Raw genomic sequence first — 6,983 nt, forward strand, 5'->3', positions numbered from 1 at the left:
TTTTTGGCAGAGATGGTGGGGGGGTCTCACTATGTTGCCCAGGCTGGTCTTGAGCTCCTGGACTCAAGCAATCCCCTTGCCTCAGTCTCCTAAAGTGAGGAGATTACAGGCGTGAGCCACTGTGCCCAGCCCCTCTTTCTTCGTTACTGTGCTTCCCTCCCTAATTCTGTACATACCTCTCATTCTCCCCTTCTCTCTCTAGCTTTCGTTTTCTTTTCTTTCTCCCTGGGATTCTGCTGCTCATTTTGTACCCCTCTCCTCTTCTGCTGTTTATCCCCTTCTTCCCTCTATTCCTTCTCTTCCACCTCTTCTGCTCCATCCTCGCAACTTTTTTAACCTCTTGTTGCTCCTTCTCCCCAATCTTTAGATCGTCCTCAATCTCCGTCTATTTCTGCCTCTTCTCCCATCTCTGCGCCTCCTCTGATCTCCTTGTTAAATTCTCTCTTCCCTGATATACTCCCCTGTCCCCACTCTGTGGCACCTCAGATCCCCAGGTGTCCTCCCTTCTGTGGTTCTCCCTCGGTTCTCCTTGACACAAGCACCACTCTGCTCTGTTGCCTTGGCTCCAAATCCCTCTCTCTCTCCCTCACTCTGATGAGCCTCCCTCTTTGCTGCCACTCTCTCTACCTTGCCGTCCTTCATCTCTCTGTACATCTAGCTTTTCTCTACATTTCTCCAGTTGCTTTCCTCCTCCTGCTTTCTTACTTTTTTTCTTTTTTTTTTCACTTTTGCCATCTCTTGGCATATCCCTCACCAATCCGCTATTTTGCCATCTGTTCTGGGCCTTTCTTATTCTTCTTTTCTCTGTCTCAGGTTTTCTACTGCTCTCTGTCTGTCTCCTGATCCCTTTGGCCCACACAATCACAGGAGGGTTTGGAGTAAGACGCCTGCATCCCGGAGGAGCGCATTTTCCAGGGGCTGGAGCTCGGCAGGCCAGAAGATCCCACGTCACAGGACAGGCCCCTGGGACCTCCCCAGTGCGGCTTCAGTGAAAGCTGTGACGGCGGAGGGGAGACCTGGGGAGCAGCAGACCCTGGCAGGAGGAGGGAGGTGGGGAGGGGGTTGCGCACCTTAGGACAAGGTTGGGTTCTGCAGGATCCCAGGACCCGGAAGAGGACTGGACCTCCCCGGGACTGGGGCCGCAGCGCGGCGCTCCAGGGGCCAACGAAGAGGAGGCTAAGAGGCGCCCCCTGGGCAAGAATCCACCTCCAGGGTGAGGACTTTAAAAAGCGCGGGGCAGGAGGAGTCAGAACAAGGTTTTGAGCAGGAAAACTACGCAACAGGAAGTGTATACATTGCCCTATAGCAGAAAGATGGGTGACGGGACTAGCCTCAGGGCGACTTTAAACCCAAAAGGAAGCGACCCTGGGGTCTCACGGGGATGTCTCAATTTGCTCTGGGCGAAGGAAGACGGGCGAGAATTTACAGGTCTGGGAAGACCCCACTTCCCAGGGTGGGAAGTGCTGGGGATCTAGGAAGCGGAGACTTAATACAACACAGAGCAAAACTCACCGCGCGACGTGACCGTCTCTCCACCCGATCCGCTTCCGGGTTAGCGTTAATCTGCGCGCGCAGGACAGAAGCCAGGCCTGGGCGGGAGGCCGGAGAAGGTGGGCGGGGCCTGGGCGAGGTAGGGGCTGGGGGCGAGGCGGAGAGACTCTGTCCTTTAGAATTGGCAGAGGGCGGGGCCGGGGCAGGTCCTGCGCATCTCTTAGCCCCGCTCCCAGCGTCTCTGTCTTCAGGCTGTGGAGGCGAGAGGGCCAGAAAGTCTGAGGAATGATTCAAAAGCCCTGGAATTGTCTGGAACCGGGATGCAAACTAGAATATGAAATGCAAAGCCCTGCCTGGGCGGCACGTACGATGTCATGGTGATGGCCCACAGAGCAGAATAGAAATCCTCTCCTTTTCTATTGTCCATCCACTAGGGAGGGAGAGTCTATCCTGTGCTCAGCTTCAGAGACTTCCCTAAAGCCACCGCCTGGGGTGCGGGGCGGAGTGCTCAGGCCAGGGAGGAGTGAGGTCACCACCTGCTGCTTAAACACAGCAGAGGCACGGGGGTGGGAGCCTGAGGTCCCAGCTGCTCACGAAGCAGAGGCAGGAGAATCGCTGAGCCTGGGGTTCCAAGCCAGCCTCGGCGACAAGTAACACCCACTGCCACAGGTCTCCCTTCCTTGTCTCTCTCTTTCTCTTTTTTAAAAAAACTTTTTAAAATTTTTGATGGTGTGACAAAGGGATCCAACATTATTCTTTTCCATGTGGATATCCAGTTGGTTGTCCTGGCACATTTGTAGAAGAGATCAATTACTTTCTTTATTATTATTATTATTTACTTTTTTCTTTCTCTGTTTTTTCTTTTCTTTTTCTTTTCCTTTCTTTTGTGTGTGTGTGTGTGTGTGTGTGTGTGTGTGTGTGAGACAGAGTATTTCTCTGTCGCCCAGGCTGGAGTCCAGTGGTGAGATCTCGACTCAGTGCAGCCTCTGCCTCCTGGGTTCAAGCGATTCTCCTGTCTCAGCCTCGGGAGCAGCTGGCATTACAGGCGCGCGCCACTATGCCCAGCTAATTTTTGTATTTTTTGTAGAGACGGGGTTCACCATGTTGACCAAGCCGGTATCGAACTCCTCACTTCAAGTTATTTGCTTGCCTCAGCCTCCCTAAGTGCTGGGATTACAGGCATGAGCCACCATGCCTGGCCCAAGAAATATTATTTACTTCGCTTTTTAAATGTTGACAAAGTATAATTGAAAACTAAAAACTGTTCTCCCAAATGAGAAATCATCTCCACGACGATAACAGAGAAAGAAATGAAAACAATTTTATTAATAAATAAGCCTTAGACCAGAATGTGATGGGAAATCGAGGCAAACAGCTAAGAGGTGGAAAAAGAGAGAAAGAAACTTCACTGTTCTGTACAACCCATTAAATAGAAGAGGCCTGTTTGCCGGCTAAATCGGACTAATGGCATTCTAATTACTCAGGCTCAGCTCACAGGCTCCAATAGTTTCTCTGATACTTAAGCCCAATTAAACTTTGATACTCTTACTACAGAACAAATAACAAATGTGGGTATGAGAACTGGGATAAATTACGTGCCCCAGGCCAAGCTCCTGTTTCTTTTACCATGGTTAAACAAGGTCACACTGAATCATCCCCTGATTTTTCAGCTAAATTACAAGATGCTGTTGAAAAATCTGTCTCTGATGAGCATGCTCAAGGTATTCTCCTTCGTATGTTAGCTTTTGAAAATGCGAACCATTAGTGTAAAATGGCTATGCATTCTGTCCAACGACAAAATTTACCTGATCACGAGGTGTTGCCTGTATATATTAAAGCTTGTGAAGGCATTGAATCAGACACCCACAAGGCTATTCTGTGGGCACGGGCTATGAAGGACACCAACCAAACTGGTCCCACTAATTCTTTTCTTGGAGCCCAGACAGTCCAGGACCATATATATGCTAATTCTTCTCTCTTCAAACCTCCAGAGTTACCTAATGGCTCTGGGACCAAACTACAATTTACCTATAATTCTTCAGGCCCTCCCCCATCCACTTCAGCCCCTCACCCTCCTGTTATTTTGGTTCCTCACCGGGTCCCTTTGTCATCCACTCAGACTACTTCTCTGTACCTTCTTCACACATTTACACCTGTAATCACCAGTATACTTCTAATTCTTTTCTAATAGCGGTAAACTTGGTCATACTTGAAAAAATTGCACTGTTAAAAACAAAAGCTGTTAAGCCAGCTCAACAAACACAGCCAAATGCTGCTGCTAGTGTTTGCCCATGTCACAAAGGTAAACATTGGGCAAATAATTGCTGCTCTAAATATGATATAGATGGAAACTCCCACCACAACACCAGGGAAATGGGGAGCAGGGCCAGCCGCAGGCCCCAATGTCAAATAGGATGCTTCAGACTCAGACCAAAGTTGCGTTTCTGCTTCAGGCGGTCCCAATGCAACCCCCAGCACAAACAAATTTACCTACAGCCAACCCAAATAGGTCTCAGCCTCTCCTTTTGTCTCAATACAATGCTTGTCCACCTCCACGGTAGGGGGCGGGAAGGTCGATATCTGTAGTATTATTCCTCTAAATTTACTACGTAACTCTTTGCCTTTAATTGTACCCATAAGGGTCACTGGCCCTTTACCTCAAGGTTCAGTAGGCCTGGTGTTAGGTAGGGCATCCACCTCTGCTAAAGGAATCACCATTCATACTGGTCTCATTAATTCTGATTCCGTTGATGAGATTAAATTAATCGTATCTGCCAAGGCTCCTGTTTCCATTCCGGCCAGCTTTTACTACCTAATATCATTTAAAACAAAGGAAATAAGGCACGTGGCCCTAGGATTGGCTCAGGTGGTGAAAAGGCCGCTTATTGGATTAATACAATTTTTAAACAGCAGCCCACCTGCACCATTCACATTCAAGGAAAAAAGTTTGAGGGCCTGGTAGATACTGGGGCTGATCTTTCTGTTATTTCCTCTAGTTTATGGTCTTCCTCCTGGCTTAAACATCCCACCAACATGGGACTAGTATGTGTTGGAAAAGCCGAGGAAGTTTATGAGAGCATATTTATCTTGCCTTGCACTGACCCTGGTGGTCAAAAGGGTACAGCTCAGCCTTATATCACTCCAGTCCTCATTAATCTTTGGGGTAGAGATTTACTGGCACAATGGGGGGCTGAAATTAATATTCCACATAATTCATATAGTGCTCCCAGTCAGCATATGATGGAAACCATGAGGTTTGTTGCTGGACTCCGTCTCGATCCAAAACATGAAGGGATTACTAAACCCCTCCCAGTTACTGTAAAATAAAACAGGGTGGGTTTAGGTTATCCTGCTGCCTCGGTTCCTTATCCTATCCCTTTACACTGGAAATCTGACACACCCGTTTGGATTCAGCAGTGGCCGCTCTCTAAAGAAAAACTGGAGGCTTTAACTCGCTTGGTTTCTGAACAATTACAACTTGGAAATGTGGAACCTTCTCTTTCCCCCTGGAATTCCCCTGTTTCTAGTAAAAAAGAAATCAGGCAAGTGGTAGATGGTAACCAATTTAAGGGCCATTAACGCTGTAATTAAACCTATGGGGGCCATCCAACCAGGCAGGCCTGCCCCTGCTTTAATACCTAAAAATTGGCCTCTCATAGTTCTCGATCTTAAAGATTTTTTTCATATTCCTTTACATAAATTGGACTGTGAAAAATTTGCTTTTACTGTACCATCTATCTATAGTCAGGAGGCTGTAGCTCGTTATCAATGGAGAGTACTTACTCAGAGAATGCTGAATAGCCCTACAGTCTGCCAGCTTTATGTTGGGCAAGTGCTTTCACTAGTTCGAGCCCAATTTCCCCAGGCCTATATTCTTCATTATATTGATGATATTTTACTTTCTGCCCCCACTGATAAAGAAGTAATTGACTGTTATCAAAGTTTGAGCCTCCATGTTACAGAGGCTGATTACACATCGCTCAGGATAAAATTCAACACACCACTCCTGTTCAATATTTAGGAATGGTGGTCGATAAACAATGTATTCAACCTCAAAAAGTTCAAATTAGGAGAGATTCTTTGAAAACTTTAACGACTTCCAAAAACTTTTGGGTAACATTAATTATTGAAGACCTACTTCAGGTATTCCAACCTATGCACTGTCTAAATTGTTTTCTATGCTGCGGGGAGATTCCAATCTCTACAGTCCCAGGACTTTGGCCCCTGAGGCTTCACTAGAACTGGAATTTATAGAGGAAAGAATCCAGGCCGCCCAGTTATCTAGAGTACAGCCGTCTCAGCCTTTTCAGCTTCTGGTTTTCACTTCATTACACTCTCCTACTGGACTAATAGTTCAACATAATGATTTAGGGGAGTGGTGTTTTCTTCCTCATTCTGTGTCAAAACTTTGTCTGTTTATCTAGACCAAATGGCCACTGTAATTGGAGAAGCTCGGTGTAGAATACTTAAAATTTCCAGATTTGATCTGAATTTAACTGTAGTTCCTTTAAATCGGCTCAAAGTTCAAGCCGCCTTTCAACATTCCATACTGTGGCAAATTCACTTGGCTGATTTTATTGGCGTTATTGATAATCATTATCCAAAGAACAAATTGTTTGATTTTATAAAAGTGACGTCTTAACCAAAGGTCAGCCCACTCCTGAGGCCGTTACAGTGTTCATTGACCGCTCCAGTAATGGCAATGCTGGTTATGTGGGTCCTGCAGATAAGCTTATTTCTACCCTTTACACCTCTGCTTAAAAGGCAGAGTTAACTGCTGTCATTATTGCCTTACAGGATTTCCCTAATCCTTTAAATATTGTCTCTGATTCTGCTTATGTTGTACATGCCACTAAAAATATAGAAACTGCTACTATCAAACATATTGATAATTCTGAATTGGCTTCTTTATCTTCAAGGTTACAACAGGCGGTTCGCCAACGTAGACACCCTTTCTATATTATGCATATTAGATCTCATACCACTCTACCAGGACCCATGTCTGCCGGTAACCATAAAGTCGAGTGTTTGGTCTCTTTTGCAACCCAAGAAGCTCAGGAGTTTCATAATCTCACTCATGACAATGCTGCTGGATTAAAAGATACATTTGCTCTTACCTGGAAACAGGCTAAGATTATTGTTCACAGCTGTCCTCAGTGCCAAGTTTTTGTACTTCCAAATCAGGAACCTGGCGTTAATCCCAGAGGCCTAAGTCCTAATGATTTATGGCAAATGGATGTGACCCATGTTATCTCCTTTGGCAGACTGTCACATATGCATGTCTCTGTAGACACCTTCTCAGGTTTTATCTGGGCTACCTGCCAAACAGGGGAAGGCATGGCCCATGTTTAAAAAAATCTGTATTCTTGCTTTGCAATTATGGGGCTTCCATATCAAATAAATACAGACAAAGCCGCTGGATATGTTAGTAAGGTTTTTGATTTATTTATGCAACAGCGGGGAATTTCCCATATTACTGGAATCCCTTACAG

General features: G+C 46.0%; 1 protein-coding gene across 2 annotated transcripts in view; it reads right to left on the minus strand.

Moving 5' to 3' along the window:
- The window catches only part of LOC106994839 (uncharacterized), a 33,808-nt gene that overhangs the window by 24,212 nt on the left and 2,613 nt on the right, over positions 1-6,983 (minus strand). Inside the window, exon 1 of one of the 2 annotated variants that reach the window (XM_015124773.3) lies at positions 1,513-1,554. The exons of the other annotated variant lie outside the window; for it this stretch is intronic. The gene's annotated coding sequence lies outside the window, so the exon portion shown is untranslated. Of the gene's footprint in view, positions 1-1,512; positions 1,555-6,983 lie in introns of those variants that run through there. 2 annotated transcript variants of the gene reach the window in all.

The sequence above is a fragment of the Macaca mulatta genome, chromosome 19 (assembly GCF_049350105.2).
Source record: "Macaca mulatta isolate MMU2019108-1 chromosome 19, T2T-MMU8v2.0, whole genome shotgun sequence".
NCBI lineage: Eukaryota > Metazoa > Chordata > Mammalia > Primates > Cercopithecidae > Macaca > Macaca mulatta.